The sequence below is a fragment of the Lactuca serriola genome, chromosome 6 (genome assembly GCF_051521515.1).
Source record: "Lactuca serriola cultivar US96UC23 chromosome 6, Lser_US96UC23_V15, whole genome shotgun sequence".
Lineage (NCBI taxonomy): Eukaryota > Viridiplantae > Streptophyta > Magnoliopsida > Asterales > Asteraceae > Lactuca > Lactuca serriola.
In genome coordinates, this window is record NC_136413.1 from 14,216,366 (window position 1) to 14,231,759 (window position 15,394).

The following is a 15,394-nucleotide window of genomic DNA, read 5'->3' on the forward strand; positions in this document are numbered from 1 at the left end:
CTAAAACAAATAATTATTTAGCAAAGTGTTGATCTCGAGGAGCTATTGTCACACTTTTAGAGGTTGGGGGCTAAAAGTGTAAATCCAGACTTAATTTGTAAGTATTATTGAAGGCAGGGATTAAATTGTAACTTTTGGGACTTTATTTGAAGTGATTTTGGAGACAAAGGGGTTGTTTTGGAAATATTGTACCTAAGTTGTAATGGATTTTTAATGTTGGGGTTTAATGGGTAAATATAGGATTTGATTGGAAAAGGATCCTATGGGGAGGGACTAAACTTGTTTATTGAGCAAAGTTTTAAGTGGAGCGGGATTTAAACCCGATGACTCCTTCATTCCCGTTTAAAGCATCGCTACCAAAACCCTAAACCCTCCCGTATGTAGCAGCCGTCATTCCCCCCTTATGCCTCCTACCGCCGGCCGCCACCCCATTATCCCTTGCTTCTCCGACCGACCAAGCCGCCAAAGAACCAAGATGACCGGCGTCATTTCACTCCGTTGAAGACATGAACCACTGCTATTGAAGATGAACGCCACCATGGAGCGACATGGGCAGTTGAGGTCGGAGGGAACACGCCCGGGAGTGTCGCCGTTGCTGTTTCCGGTGGACGCCGCTACTCAGTTGTAGCGCTGATTGTACCGCCGCTTCTCTTCTTCTGTTACAGCGTTGTTACCGTTCCTTTTTCTTCTTCTTTTTCGCTGCTGCTGCTTCCTCGTGTCACCACCGCCACCGTACGCCGCCAGGTGGGCGGCTGGATCCCCTTGCAAGCAAGGAAACGTGTGTGTGTGCCTTCTGTGAGTTCGTGTAGGTGTGTGTGATTTCTACTTCAAGATTCGTGTGGTGGGTGTTGCTGCTTGACGGGGAACCGAGAGAAACCACCGCCACCACCGTGAGGTGGTGGCTGTCGTCCCAAAGCTTTTTCTGCCGCCTCATGCCGTCGTGAACCACCGCGGGTGGGTGTACTTTTGGTGTGTATATGTTTTGTAAATAGATTAGGGTGTGCGTGTGTTCTTTGGGGTTTTGTATTGTACATTGTAACACAAAAAAAGGAATAATGAGAAAGGAATTTGAAACCACCACCGTGAGGTGGTGGCTGCCGCCTCCTACCGCCACCGGCCGCCGTGTCGGGTGGCGGTGTGCTTTGATGGTGTTTGGATTCGTTTGGAGGGTTTGAAACCCTAATGGGCCCAAGGAAGCCCTAATGGGCCTAATAAGACTTAATGGGCTTAATAAAACCTTAACGGACCCTAATAAAACCCTAATGGGCTTAATGACATTCTAGTGGGCCTAGTAGGCCCAATAAAGCCCTAATTGATCTAGAAGCCCAACAAGTTAATAAATGGGTTAGTCTTTGGGTTGGAAAACACTAATGCCAATTAAACTCTAATTTTTTAGAATTAATCAGGAAGCACACGATAATTATTTAATAACTTGAGATATTAAATAATAAACTTTGGCAAAGATTAATCTAAGCGATAATGGACTTAATGGATTAAGTCCTTAATGGGTTAAGTAGGAAACTTAACCCTAATCATCATTTTATGGGAAACCCTAATTTCACTTGGGTTTATTATTGGGCTTCCTTTTGGGCCTTGATGATCGGGTTATTAATGGGCTATCCAAAGTCAAGCAATTAGACTAGAATAATTTAATGGGCCTAGGGTAAGGCCCATGTAAGGGGCTTGGGCCCAATTTGGAAAATTGGGCCATAGATGGGCCATAGTTTGGGCCTGAATGATTATATGATGTTGGGCCTCAGAATGAGACCATGTATAGGCCTAGGCCCAATTTGGAAAATTAGGCCATGTGTTGGGCTTTGATTTCCTAGTTGACTTTGGGCCTATGGATTGAGCCTTGAGCTTGAATAAGCCAAGCCAGGGGTAATGTAGTAATTACCCAAAGAATATACGTATGGTTATGTATTGGGACCCAATTATTAATTAGGTGTTATTTTGGTGTTGACAGTTCGGGAATCTGTCAGCCAGCAGTTGGGGTCGAGTCTGTGGGACTTCAGCAAGTGTGGGATTGTGTCTTCGGGACTTCAACAATGTGAGGTGAGTTACCTTCCAGTAGCGGTGGGTCTAAGGCCACAATGTCGGCCCACCAATAGGAGACGTATGATAGATGATTGTCTCTGTGATATCATCTAGGTTTGCTACTACCTGATATGTTATATGCTAGCATGATATGTTATATGTGATAGTAGTAGAGTTTGGTTGTTAGGACCGGAGGGTAGTCAGACACCCCAGATACGTCTGACAGTATGTGATGTTATGTTTATATGCTAGCATGACCTGTTATATGAGTTTGAGGTAGTAGGAGGGGAGTAGTCCCCGAGTTCGGTTGTTAGGACCGAAGGGTAGTCCAGACACTCCAGATATGTCTGACAATATGTTATGTTATGATATGTGATAGTAGTAGTAGTGGGGGGTGAAATAGTCCCCGAGGTTCGGTCGTTAGGACCGAAGGGTAGTTAGCACCCCAGAATGGCTTGACATGGGTAGTCAGCACCCCAGAATGGCTTGACATGGGTAGGACGGCACCCCATAATGGCCGCATGGGTAGGTCGGCACCCCAGAAAGGCCGTACCGGGTAGGTCGGGCACCCTAGAAATGCCTGGCAGTATGTATGTTATGTGATTGTGTGGTATGTGGTAGGATGGGGGAACTCACTAAGCTTTGTGCTTACGGTTTTCAGTTTTGGTTTCAGGTAGTTCGTTTTCAAAAGGAAGGAGCCGACTTGATCGCAACGCATCACACTATGGTTTTCCGCGCATGAGATCTTTGGGATTACACTCTGATATTGTTTTATGATAACATGTTTGATTATTTCTACTTTGGTTTTGACATGACATAATATTATAGATGTTTTATTTCACTGTTGGTTTTTAAATGACGTAATTAAAAATGAAATTTTTGGCCTATATTTTTGGGATGTTACACATTACAAGAGACCCATCAGCATGTTGTTCACTCAACACCCTATTGGCATTGTGTAACCCATCCTCAGCACCACCAGACACACCAACCCCGAACTGAAAATCATTAAGGTACTTGGCCATTTATTTACCCACACCTTTCATGGCAACGTTGGAAACCAGACATCTCCATATAGTGCCTACTGCAATTGGACGAATCCCGTTGTCAGGTTTAAGCAGAGGCGTGAGAGGAGCGGATGCAACAAACTCTGCCAAAATTGTTGGGCATCTTCCCGCTAACCATAAATTAACCACTGAAGTGATTGCACGTATGAGATATGTGGCTATAACAGACCCTTATCCACAAAGGACATCCAGTAAGTGTTGAGCCCTCAAGCTATTAAGTAGCCTATGGAGATTTTCTGTGACAGCAATAGTGCGATTGCCTTAGCCAAGGAACCAAGAGATCATTGCAGATCTAGACAGATTCACAGAAAATATCACTTCATAAGACACAAGATAGAAGAAGGACTCCTTGTGGCAAAGAGGGTGTCATCAGAAGAGAATCCTACAGATCCCCTTACGAAGAAACTGACGAGGGTTAGGCACTAACAGCATCCGAGGCGCATCGGCTTGAAGGATGATATTAGTTTTACAGATTAGATAGCTATTTCTGAAACTTGTAAAATGTAATCGACATTTGATGATGAATATAAGGTGTGTCTATTTATGAGTAAGGTATTACTGTCTTTTGTCAGTTATTTACTATTGTTTCAGCTTTGCATGTTTTGACTTCCACAATAAATTACTTTATTCTAACTTCCACAGTCGGTCATACGTCGGAAGTACGTATGAATTAAGACTGTCATGAATTGGGCTTGTAGATGACTAAAGGTGTTTAGCCATAACAATGGTTGCTACAACATTCAAGAGTGTTCATGAGTTCTGAGTATTGGAATAAACCCACGCTCACTTGCATCACTTCATGGAATTTATCTCGAGTGATCGTGAGATGGTAATATCATACAAGTCTTCAAAACTAGAGATATAATTTGTTGCCTATGAGTTGGTTACGCATTGATTGCACGAAAACGTATCAGTAACTTGATGCTACAAAACGTGCCTTTGTGTATAATTCAACAGGTAGTAGAACAAGTCTATGAGTCGAATTTTATCTGTTCCTTCTAGTTCTTGGAGGATTAGAAGTGATATCTGGGCCCCTCGATGATTTTGTTTTGGCCTATGTATCAGTCCCGGTCAGAACCTAATTGATGTGTTCAATTTAGTTCTATGTCAAACAAATCGGAAATCGGGAAACAAACTACTGGACAATAAGTATGACATAGTTCCATGTATTTGTCCGACTGATATCTTGAGAACAGAGGATTATATGATCACTTATCTAAAATGACACTTCATAGTTCAACAAAGTTTTAAGAGCTACGATTGCCGGTTGGTTCCTGAAGTAATATAGGAAAATATAGTTATTAGACTTATCCAAGTAGGAGACTGTTGGATAAGGTGTCTAAGTCCATAACTTTATTTGGTATATACTTGACCCGAACCGGCATGGTCCATTTGGGTTACACTTCATCCGAACTATTTGTATGGTTAAACCTTTGAGAATTGTATGTTTATGATTTGTTAATATATTATAAGTTATAATATATTAATATGAAATCATATTATTTAATTAGTTTTGATAATAAAATAATTTAGAATTAATTTGGTGATAAAAAAATATGACTAATTAAATATGGGCTCTTGTATTTTATGTAGTGTGGGCTAATACTCATTTAGAATGGGCTTGGAATGCATGGGAGTCCACGGATAGTCCATGGAACTTTTAACCCATGGATCCTTGGAAAGGAAGAGTCATGGGTATTAGGGTTTACATAGATGTAACCCTAATTCCCCACACTATATAAAGGAGCTTATGATGCTTGAAATGGCGTGATTTGTGATTTCCATTTGAGCCATCCACATTATTGGTGCTTAGCTCTCAAGCTCCAAGGAATCAACTCACTATTGAAAGGTATGTAATTCTTCTAGCTTTTATGTTTAAAGTTCCCCATGCCATGCTAGATAGCTTATGAACCTTGGAAAAACAAATTTGCATGTATTCATAGTAAAACATAGATCCAAGGTTTCTAGGGTTGCATATACACCATAGGAGTGTTAAGATGCTCAAAATCTAACATAAACTGCATCTCATACAACAAAAACTCACATTTGGAGAACTTTGTGAAAATTCTTTCCCTCCTCAACGTCTCCAGCACTTCCCTCAAGTGCTCCTCGTGGTGCTCTGGGTTTTGGAATAAACCAAGATATCATCGATAAATACAATTACATACCGATCCACACATCGACATTCACATGCGGTTCATGAGATCCATGAATGCGGATGGAGCTTTGATGAGCCCAAAAGGCATCACCATGAACTTGTAATGACCATAACGAGTCCAGAAAGTTGTCTTCTACACATCCTCCTCTTTAACCCTCGTCTGATGATAACTCGTTTGCAAATCAATCTTGGAAAACCAAGATGCACCCTAAAGCTTGTAAAAAAGATCATCAATCCTCGGGAGTGGATAATGGTTCTTCATTGTTACCTTATTCAGCTCCCGATTCAATGCACATACGATGAGACCCATCCTTCTTCTTCACAAACAAAATCGGTGCTACCCATGGTGAACTGCTCGGTCGAATAAATCCCTTGTCTAACAACTCCTGCAGCTGTATAGACAACTCCTGCATCTCGGGAGGAGCCAACTGATATGATGCTTTGGCTATTAGAGCCGCAACTGGAACCAAATCACTCTTGAACTCCACCCGCCTCTCCGGAGGCACCCCAGACAAATCCTCTGGAAAAACATCGGGATAATACCGTATAGTCGGCACATTATCCACGGTCGTCTTAACCTTATCCTAGGTTTCCATAACATAGGCGAAAAATCCTGAACACCCCTACTAAAAATAGTGAATGGCCCTCGCTTGTAACGTCCGCGTTTCCAGGCTAGGCATTATCATTGATGTAATAGTCTAGGTTAACCCTTGTAACTCTTTTTGGAGTATTAATGATGAAATATTTGAGTATTATGTGAATTATGTGTTTATTTTCTTAATTATTATAATTTAATGAATTAAGCATAAAATAAGCGTCAAATTTGAAGTGTGGGATAAGCCCGATATCTTTGCATAAAGATGTAGTGGTCGAAACAAGGATTCCGAAGATATAAAGAATGCCGAAATCCGAGTTATAACGAAGAAGTTATGACATGTCGAAGTTTCGCGACAGAACCGGCAACGTTGAATGACGTAAAAAGTGAAATTTACGTTAGAGCGATATTTAGCCTTATTGATCTAAACGAAATTCGTAGAGTTTGTTAAACCGAGAGCGTGCATAAAAAGAACGCCCAAATCTGACTTCGTACAAGGAAGTTATGATTTTTCGAAGTTTCGACTTAGCAGTATGCAGCCCGAATACTCGATTTGAGATCGAGCATTTTTTAGCCGAAACAATCTAAACGAGAATTGAAGATCTCATTAATTTTAGTGAAACAATGAAAATATAGGCGAAAACGGACGTCGGATGAAGAAGTTATGATTTTATAACAGAGTTTTCCTGTCCCGGCCTACTAAAAATAAATAATAAAAAATAAAATCAAAATTAGCCGATGGACTCTAAATGAAAGTTGTAGAGTGTAGTCTCACCTACGCGTGGATATAAAGAACGTCGAAAACGGAGTTCGTATGAGGAAGATATGAATTTTTGAAGTTCATTAAATATTTTCGATATTTAATTTAAATATAAAATACCGATATTATGCGAAGGGGGGGAGTCAGCGATCCTATCCTCATTACGCCCAGCGTAAATCGAAGTTCCAGCCCCCTGTAAAAGGATGTCGAGGGCAGCCGATTCTTTTGCTCATTTCTTCCCTTTCTCTCGCGTTTTTGCATCGTTTTTCGTGCAATAATTATCCCAAAGCCCCGGTATCATTCCCGAGCCCCGAAGCAAGTCTCGAAGCCCCGAAGATCCTGAGAAGTGCAATTCCCGAGCCGAAGCCCTGCCCACGAGAAGTCCGGTTTTTGTGAAGATCTTCCAGATTTGCCGAAGAATACTACTTCTATAAGCCGTAGTGTTGTCCGCTCATCTTCTGATCAAGTGAGTGTGTGGTTACTTTCTTCTAATGTATAATTACGAAGTATTTTATATAAAATACGTGTTATGTGTATATTTTTTTGTTATATGTGTGAATGTATATTCACTTTCTTCTATCTCATAGATCTGATTTATTCTCTATGAAATACGTGTTATGTGTATGTGTCTCATCTGTTATGTGGAATATGTATTGATTGAACATGATATTGTCACAACTGGAAATTTTGTGTCATGTAATCTATACATTCAAGCTAATGTGAATCAAAAACTTCAATCAAATACATCATACAAGTACTACAAATAGTCATCAAACAATTGGGAACACTAGAAGTTCTTAATTAGGTCCATTTTGGACTAGAACTTCCTTATTGGACCAAATGGACCAATAAGCTTCCAATTTGACTATCTTGGGTTTAGAACCCTAATTGGATTCAAATTGGACCCACATTTATTTTATTCAACATTTTAGGTCATGTTGGACCTAGAATGAAATGAACTAAAAGCCTTGATACATGAATAACCTAAACTAGTCCAATAAAAATATGAAAATCCTACCACATTCTTTTAGGTATAAAACACACCCTAACTAACTCTAATTTTGGGCTTAAGGGGAAAAGGCCCAAAATTTTCTTTTCCCTTTCCAATTCTCGGCCCAAGGCCCAAACCCAAAGAGAAATGGAAGTGTTGACTTTGGATGCCACCTCACTATTACCCAAAGGACATCCATGCATTGTATCTCATTCTTCCATGCAAGTATCACTTCAAAGATCACCTCACTTCTTCCTCTCTCTCACTCTCGGCCATACACCCACACACACCCACAAAAATCTCTCAAATTCTCTCTAGATTACTCAAGAACTCTCCTTCCTCCCCTCTTCAAAAATCTCGAGTTTTAGGAAGCATTCAAGAGGAAATTTCCACAAATTCTTCATCTAAGGTAAGATTATGCATAGATCTATGATTTAGATTCTTGTTGTTATCAAAATCCTTTCCTAATCTATGCAAAAATCGTGATCTTGCATCCTAGAACCATCTCAAACTCGAGATCTACCAAGGAAAGGTGCTAAGGCCAAAAATCATCAAGTTTTCCTCCATCTTTTCTTCCAAAAACCGAAACCACACCCAAGGTGAGCTTCATACCCTCTATTTTCTGTTTTTATGAGTTTTGTGGGGGGGGGGAATACAAGTGAAAGTGTAGATCTATATGTGTTTTGTATGCCTTGTATGATTTCCATGCTTATATGTATGCATTTGTGTGTTATAATGTTGGATCTAGCCATAAAACCCCTCAAAACCGAGATATATCTTGTGTTAAATGATTTTAGCTTCAAATATATTTCTAAATACAAAGTGTTTCAAGAAAAATGGTTAAGTGGTTTAGTAACAATTTTCTTTGGGTTAAAAACACAAATTTTGGACCTAAAATGTGAAAAATACAAAATTAAGGGCCCAAATTGACATATCACGAATTCTGATGGATGAGGTGTGTCAAAACAGTTTCAATAAAACAATTTCTGGAAATATACTCATTTAGAGGATTAAAAACATAAATTTCAAGCTTAATGGGCTAAAAATGACATTTTCGGCCCAATGAGGCCCATTATGCGAGATTTTCTGATTTGGAGGGCCAAAAACTGCATTTTTCTGTAAAACAGTGGACTATAAGTGTTCCAAGTCCTTTTCAAAGGTTTAAAATGCTTTTTAAATTTAAAAAGGACCAAAGTTGCAAAAATTTTACAATTTGGGCCAAAATTGTCAAAGTTGCGAAAAAGAAGGGTTAAAACCTAGAAAACTGCATTTTCAGGGACTTAAACTGTTTTCTATGAAAAATATGCTGAAAAATATTAATTTCAATAATTTTTGGTGTTAAAATGTCAAGAAAATTAATTTAAGGACCAAACCGGGAAGTATTCAATAAAAGGGTTGAAAATGTAAATTTTACAAACAATGAGGGGCTGAAAACAGGAAAATTTCAAGGCAAATTCAATATACGCAATTTGATCAAATAATGGCACCGCGACTATCGACGAAATACAATACACTACAATACTAAAATCGTTGTGAAACGAATTGGTTCGGTCTCGAACCAATAAAAATCCGAAACTACTAACACGACGACACTACGATTCATACAAATAACGTTTGGGAATTCAATATACATGCGAGTGTGCACAGACGTCTACGCACCATCTTTGGGCCCCAAAAGTGTAAAATCTTGTTTGTTGGGCCTAGCTAGCCCAATGACCTGATCTTAAGGCCCGAAGACATTTTTTTTCTACGAAGTGTTGGGTTTCACCGACTTGGCACAACGTAGAGGGACTTTCAATGGCTTGTATACTACTGGTCCCCAAGGGTCCTTTGGTATTGCTAGTAAAGTCTACATTTCATGCGAGGCGGGTCTGGGACCCCTCGTACATTTTTATCCCCAACCGGTTAATGGAGTCATCGAGGTCTTCGTGTCCTCTTTCTCTTCGGATGTGGGACTACACATAGTCAGGGCGATTGGATAACGTGATTAAAACGGACGACGCCTTCGGGATCGTTAGTATAGCTATAAACTGGGCGTTTGTGTAATGCGGGTTTGTAGTAATTAATCATGCTCAAAAATAATCCAACGTCGCCTGGGACTGACACTATACGCTATGCAATGGTTTCAATGTGACTTCATGTAATTTAAGAAATTAGGAAAACATCGGGTTTTCCTAGGGTTTTCAATACATACGGGTTCGAAATGCATACAATTTTAATGAACAATTTTTACAAGTATAAAATCAAACAAGCATACCTATGGATCTTCACACCTTTTTTTTTCTATACTATTTTCAGAAAATATCGGATTTTCTGGTGGTTTTCAAACAATACAAAACATTGGATTTCAAAAACTACTTATGAACTCACCAACATTTCATATGTTGACGTTTTTCAAAATACTTGTATTCTCAGGGAACCAGTGAATCAAAGGAAATCATATTCAGTGATGGCTTGCAGTTTATTTATGTACGAATCGAACAATTTATTTTTGGGAATGTAATGTTTAAACAATGTATTTCATGTAAACGCTACTAGTTGTACTATATTAATGAATGGTGACGAATGTTGTTATGTTTCATATATATTCAATGTTATGGTATTCAATTGAGTCACGACAGCCCCCGGACGTTTCCGCCGTCTGGTTTGGGGGTGTGACAGATATACTGGTTTTAAACTATGTATAAAAATATATATTTTTTTATCTACTAATATGTTGGGTACAACGTGGGTAGATAGTTGATGTGTGATAAACAAATGAGAGGCCTCGTTGTTGTTTTTGATTCAGTCATATAGGTGAGTTTAGATGACGACCACAGACTTTTCTAGACAGTCCTGTGGAACGCTGGCAGGTTCGCCACCTGTAGGTGTTAATGAACTTGGGTGTTCATTCGTTGTACTCCATCCCCCTCATGGTTTCCTTATTTGACGTATATTGTCGGGAAACCCCTGAATGCATGTGTTGTCGCCCCGATGTAATATTCTAAGACTAGGTCCCTTGTGTTAGTTGTTTTAGGGATGTAAAGTGAGAATAACGGGAATGGGTAATTGGGTTACTGTTGGTTGGTGGAATTAAATATAATTATTTGTTGTGGGTTGAAAACCCTATATACTCACCAGGCTCCCAAGCCTGACCCACTCAGTTTATTTGTATTACAGGAAGTGGTCCAAGGGGATAAGATGGATGAAAGACAAGTTGTTTTGTTTACAAGTTTGTATATGTATATATTTGTTGAATGATTTGTAATGTTATCGTTTATGCTTTATGGTCTGTATCGGAACATGACATCCCGAGTTTTGATTATATAATGAAAATACATTTCTTGATGAAATGCTTTGGTAAATATTATTTTATCGTACTTTGTTTTTGGGAACAAATTCCGCAACTCTTTCAAATCAAAAGGATTTACTCTGAAATTATTTTAAAAGCATAAATAAAAATCAGTCTTTTTTGGCCGAGATTTTGGGGATGTCACATCGCTGCAGAACACAACATCGACCCACTTTGAGCTCTCTCTCCCTGAACCACTAACTCTCCCCCACTTAGGGTTCGAGTCTGGACTAATGGTTGATCACAATCGATCACCGCCCGATTGGGGCTCAGCCAATCCATACCTCTATAACCTTGAGCCCATGCAAAAGGATGGGAAACAAATCAATTTAATACTCCTCACCGAACAACTAAAGAGTACAACCTCGATGAACCCTAGCAACCCGAACATATCTATCATCTGCGATCTCGACATCTAATGGACAATATAGTTCCCTCAGAGCTCCAGCAAACCTCTTGCCAAGAACAAGCGATACAAAGGATCGAGTAGCCCCCGAATCAAACAATACCAAAGCAGAAATACCAATAATGAGGAATGATCCTAAAATAAAACATATAAGTATAAGCAAGCAATTCAATATAAATAAGGAGATCAGGTGAAGATACATACCCGTGTCCACATCAGGTGTCGCGCGAGCCTCCTCGGCCGTCAACTGGAAAGCCCTGGTCTTCTCCAAAGGAGCATCTGCCTTGCCCCGGCGGTCGTTAGTGATCCGAAGAGTCGTAGGAGTGGGTGCTGACACCGGCCCTGCTGCAACCAGACTTATACATTAGGCCTTCTTGTGGACCTCTGATTGCAATGAAAAGAATAGATAAGATCCTGGGGTGGTGGTGGTAACAGTATAAGTTCTATAATGACTCGTTTGTCCGCACTTGAAGTAGCCCGAACCACTAACCATGCATGGTCCCTCGTTCGTCTTGCCACACTTCCCACAGCAGCTTTGGCCCTACTGGCCTCTCGATCTCGAATCCTGAACCTTGGGCCTCTTGCCCGATCCCCTAAAATCCTGACCCTGATATGGCTTCCTCTTCTTCTCCACCTAAATATCAATCTCCCTCTCTCGGGCTCTCGCTACCATGTCCTCCAGTGTCTTGCAACTGGATGGGCTCACAAACTGGTGAATAGCGCTCTTCAGCATCTCGTGATACCTTGCCTTCTTCATCTCCTTGCTGCCACATACTGCGCAACCAAAAGTGCCCTCTCACGAAACATCGCAGTGATCTCAGCCACCGTCTCAGTAGTCTGGCGGAGATCCTAAAACTCTCGCACCAACTGTTGCACCTCGATCACTGGTGCAAACTCAGCCCTGAACCTGGTCACAAAATCATCCCATGAAATAGAATCATTATCCTCATCACCAGCGGAACGCCTAACCTACTCCCACCAATCTCGTGCCATGTCCTTCAGAAGACAGGATGCAAGTCTGAAATTTCCCCTCTCGAGACAACCGTTGTTGCAGAAAGCTTTACCAACATCCGTTAACCACCGCATGCCCGCTATCGGGTCCTTCTCCCCAAAATAGTCTGGAGTCCCACATGCCCAAAACTCCTTGAAGGTCAAAGAGCGCGCCCCTACCAAGGCCACCATCACAACAAAATGAACTCAACCGTTCATCCAAAATCTCTAGAATGACTTCCTTGACCATACCAAAGATCACAGGAGTCTGATCAAGAATGCAACGTGTAATCTCAAGAAAAATAAACTCCTTCGTCTGATCATCCAATTGCCCGACTCCAGAACCTAAGCCTGAGCCCTCCCTAGAACCACAACTACCAACAGGTCTACCCCACAGAGTCACCATACTGGAAATAGATCATATAAACCATAATAATATATCGAAGGATCACAAACTCTACCAACTTCCTGGATTCATCGCAACTCTCCTTAACTCGAGTACGGATCCTCTGCTTCCAGTAGTACGGGCCCATACTACCTGCCACATCTATCCGTACTTTCCTTAAGGATTACCTTGTATCCTCCAAGTCACCTTATATCTATACAATTAACCTTCAACAAGTTAAGGCTCCCAACACTAGATCTCATCCTAGGTTTTTCGAGGGTAAACTCCACAGCACTCTCCGCCATCAACTGCATAAGGAACTCCCGCTAACTTCCTCTAACCAGCTCGCAAATACAATTACATATCACGAAAACCAGATAATTCTTCATTTGAGAGGTCTCACACTACAACGGTTAGACTCAGACAAGAGTTGCGCAATAAAGTTAAAACATAACCTTCTAAAATTATATAGTCTTGGTAATATGTAACTTAACATATTCACTTCCGAGTTAGATGAAGCTAGTTATAACTCCTAAAAAGCACAAAGCAGGCAGCATTTGAGCATCAAGTAATCAGAACCAAACATAACCTAATCAGGTCATCCTATCACTGACTAATCAGTACTAGCATGAAAGTCTACATGCTCATACAATAGGCGTACAAAGGCATCTCTCATAGCATTCTATCATGAAAATATTGAGCAAATCCTTAGACCTAACTACCATGCGATTCATAGATTCACAATTCAAATCATATCAGATATCATGTATGGGTATTCTGGGAAAACTTACTTGAGGTCAATCGATTGTAGGCACCACACCCTTTCTTGTTTTAGAAAACCCTTTTCTTAAAAATAAATTCTTTTGAAAAACTTTACCAAATCCTCAATTTGAGTTCAGACACACCCGAGAGTATGTCTGAATCCCTCAAATCAAGGCTCTGATACCAACTTCTAACGTCCCAAAAATAAGACCGGAAAATTTCATTTTTGATTTAATAAAAACATTAATCTTATCATTTTCATACAACCCCAAAGAGATTAAAGTATGTCACTACATCAAAACATATCATAGTAAATCTAGAAATGTGGAAAAAGGTGGTGTGTGCTCTGCAATCATCCCGGACTCTTCCCTTTCAATCTGGAAGTACCTGAAATATGAACTAAAAACCGTAAGCTCAAAGCTTAGTGAGTTCCCTAAAATACCACATACCATACATAAATAACACATCCTGTGCCCCTACCTCACATTGGGCCTCCCCCGACATCGAGTCCCGTTCGACCTTGAGCCATCTTATTCCCGTTTTCGTCCATATGACAATCTTAAGTCAAATGTGGACCATTGCATCTTTCACAACCCACACGAATAACATGTATGGATTGGTCCATTTTTTCATTCTTCAATCCATAGTATTTAGCATAGCTAAAATAGTTTCCATGTCCTCAGAAGTGTCACTCCTAAGTTCTTTTGCTCCATCATTTCGAGGATTGTGGTATTCACACGAATGCTTAGAAAACTCTTCAATCAACTCTGTAATCTCACCGGGATTTTTCTTTGCCAAAGGTCCTTGAGAATCAAGGAGTCGCCTTGTCATCACATTTACCCCATCATAGAAGATTGATACTTCTTGTTGCTCATTTTAAATCATTTTGGGTACAATTCCTTATTAATCCCTTGTATCTCTCCCATGCCTCATATAGTGACTCACCCGGTTGTTGCTCAAAGTTTGCTATGGAATTCTTGAGTTTAGCAACCTTAGACGGTGGGAAAAAATGTTCGAAGAATTGTTCACGCATTTTCACCCATGTAGTAATTGTACCGGGTGTAAGCGCCTTCAACCAATCTTTAGCAGCTCCTTTAAAGGTGACTAGAAGCATTCTCAGTAACACCGTCTCTCATGGAACATTCGGGATGTTGAAGTAATTAGCTATGCCATTGACTTCATCAAGGTGTTTGTAAGCATCCTCATGATCTTTCCCAGAAAATGGTACTTACTTAAGTGTAGCAAGAATATGTCCTTTAAGCTCGAATGTTGCGGTAGCGGGAATTGCAAGTTACACTAGACCGAGATTGGTGTCCTCTCGGATTCTTTTCTTGTATGCTTCCATGGACATGTTGGCAGCATTCGCCATCTCATCTTTTGGCTCTTCTTCAGGTTCGCTCACTTCTTTTTCTAATCCGGGTTTGGACTCGTATTTGGTTTCTTGAGTATTAGGATTTTGCTCAAAGCTTTCAACCTTGCTTTCGTCTTTTGAGGAATTGCTCAATTCACCTACGTTCTTGTCTTTCTTCTTTTCAATAACTTATTTAAGATCCTTGAAAGGTGATTTCTTTGGTGGGTTGGTTTCTCCTACGTTCTTATCTGTCTTTTTACGAAGGGCAGACTCTGGATCTTCAAGTGTTGGTATCAAAGGTGTGCTAGATCCATGGGTCAGATACTACTACAACAAAAATAAAAAATAAAAACGTAAAAATGAACAAAAACTATATAAAAAGGCCTACTGACTGCTCACCACGACGTGGTAAGGAATACCACTTCGTGTTGTCGCAACAAAAACGAAAGAAAATATGAAATCTCTACGCTCACGTCGTGAGGCTTAGAGCTCATGTCGTGAGGTTTATTATTCAGAAAAATCAACTAATGCTAAAAATTAACTTTTTGCAGGTTTAACCCC

At 40.2% G+C, this 15,394-nt stretch overlaps 1 non-coding gene across 1 annotated transcript; it reads left to right on the top strand.

Annotated features, from left to right (window-relative positions):
• The first annotated feature begins 14,360 nt into the window (after nucleotides 1–14,360).
• LOC145060833 (small nucleolar RNA R71) lies at nucleotides 14,361–14,467 on the top strand. The gene has a single exon (XR_013687015.1). It is a non-coding gene; the product is annotated as a small nucleolar RNA R71 (small nucleolar RNA).
• The last annotated feature ends 927 nt before the right edge of the window (nucleotides 14,468–15,394 follow it).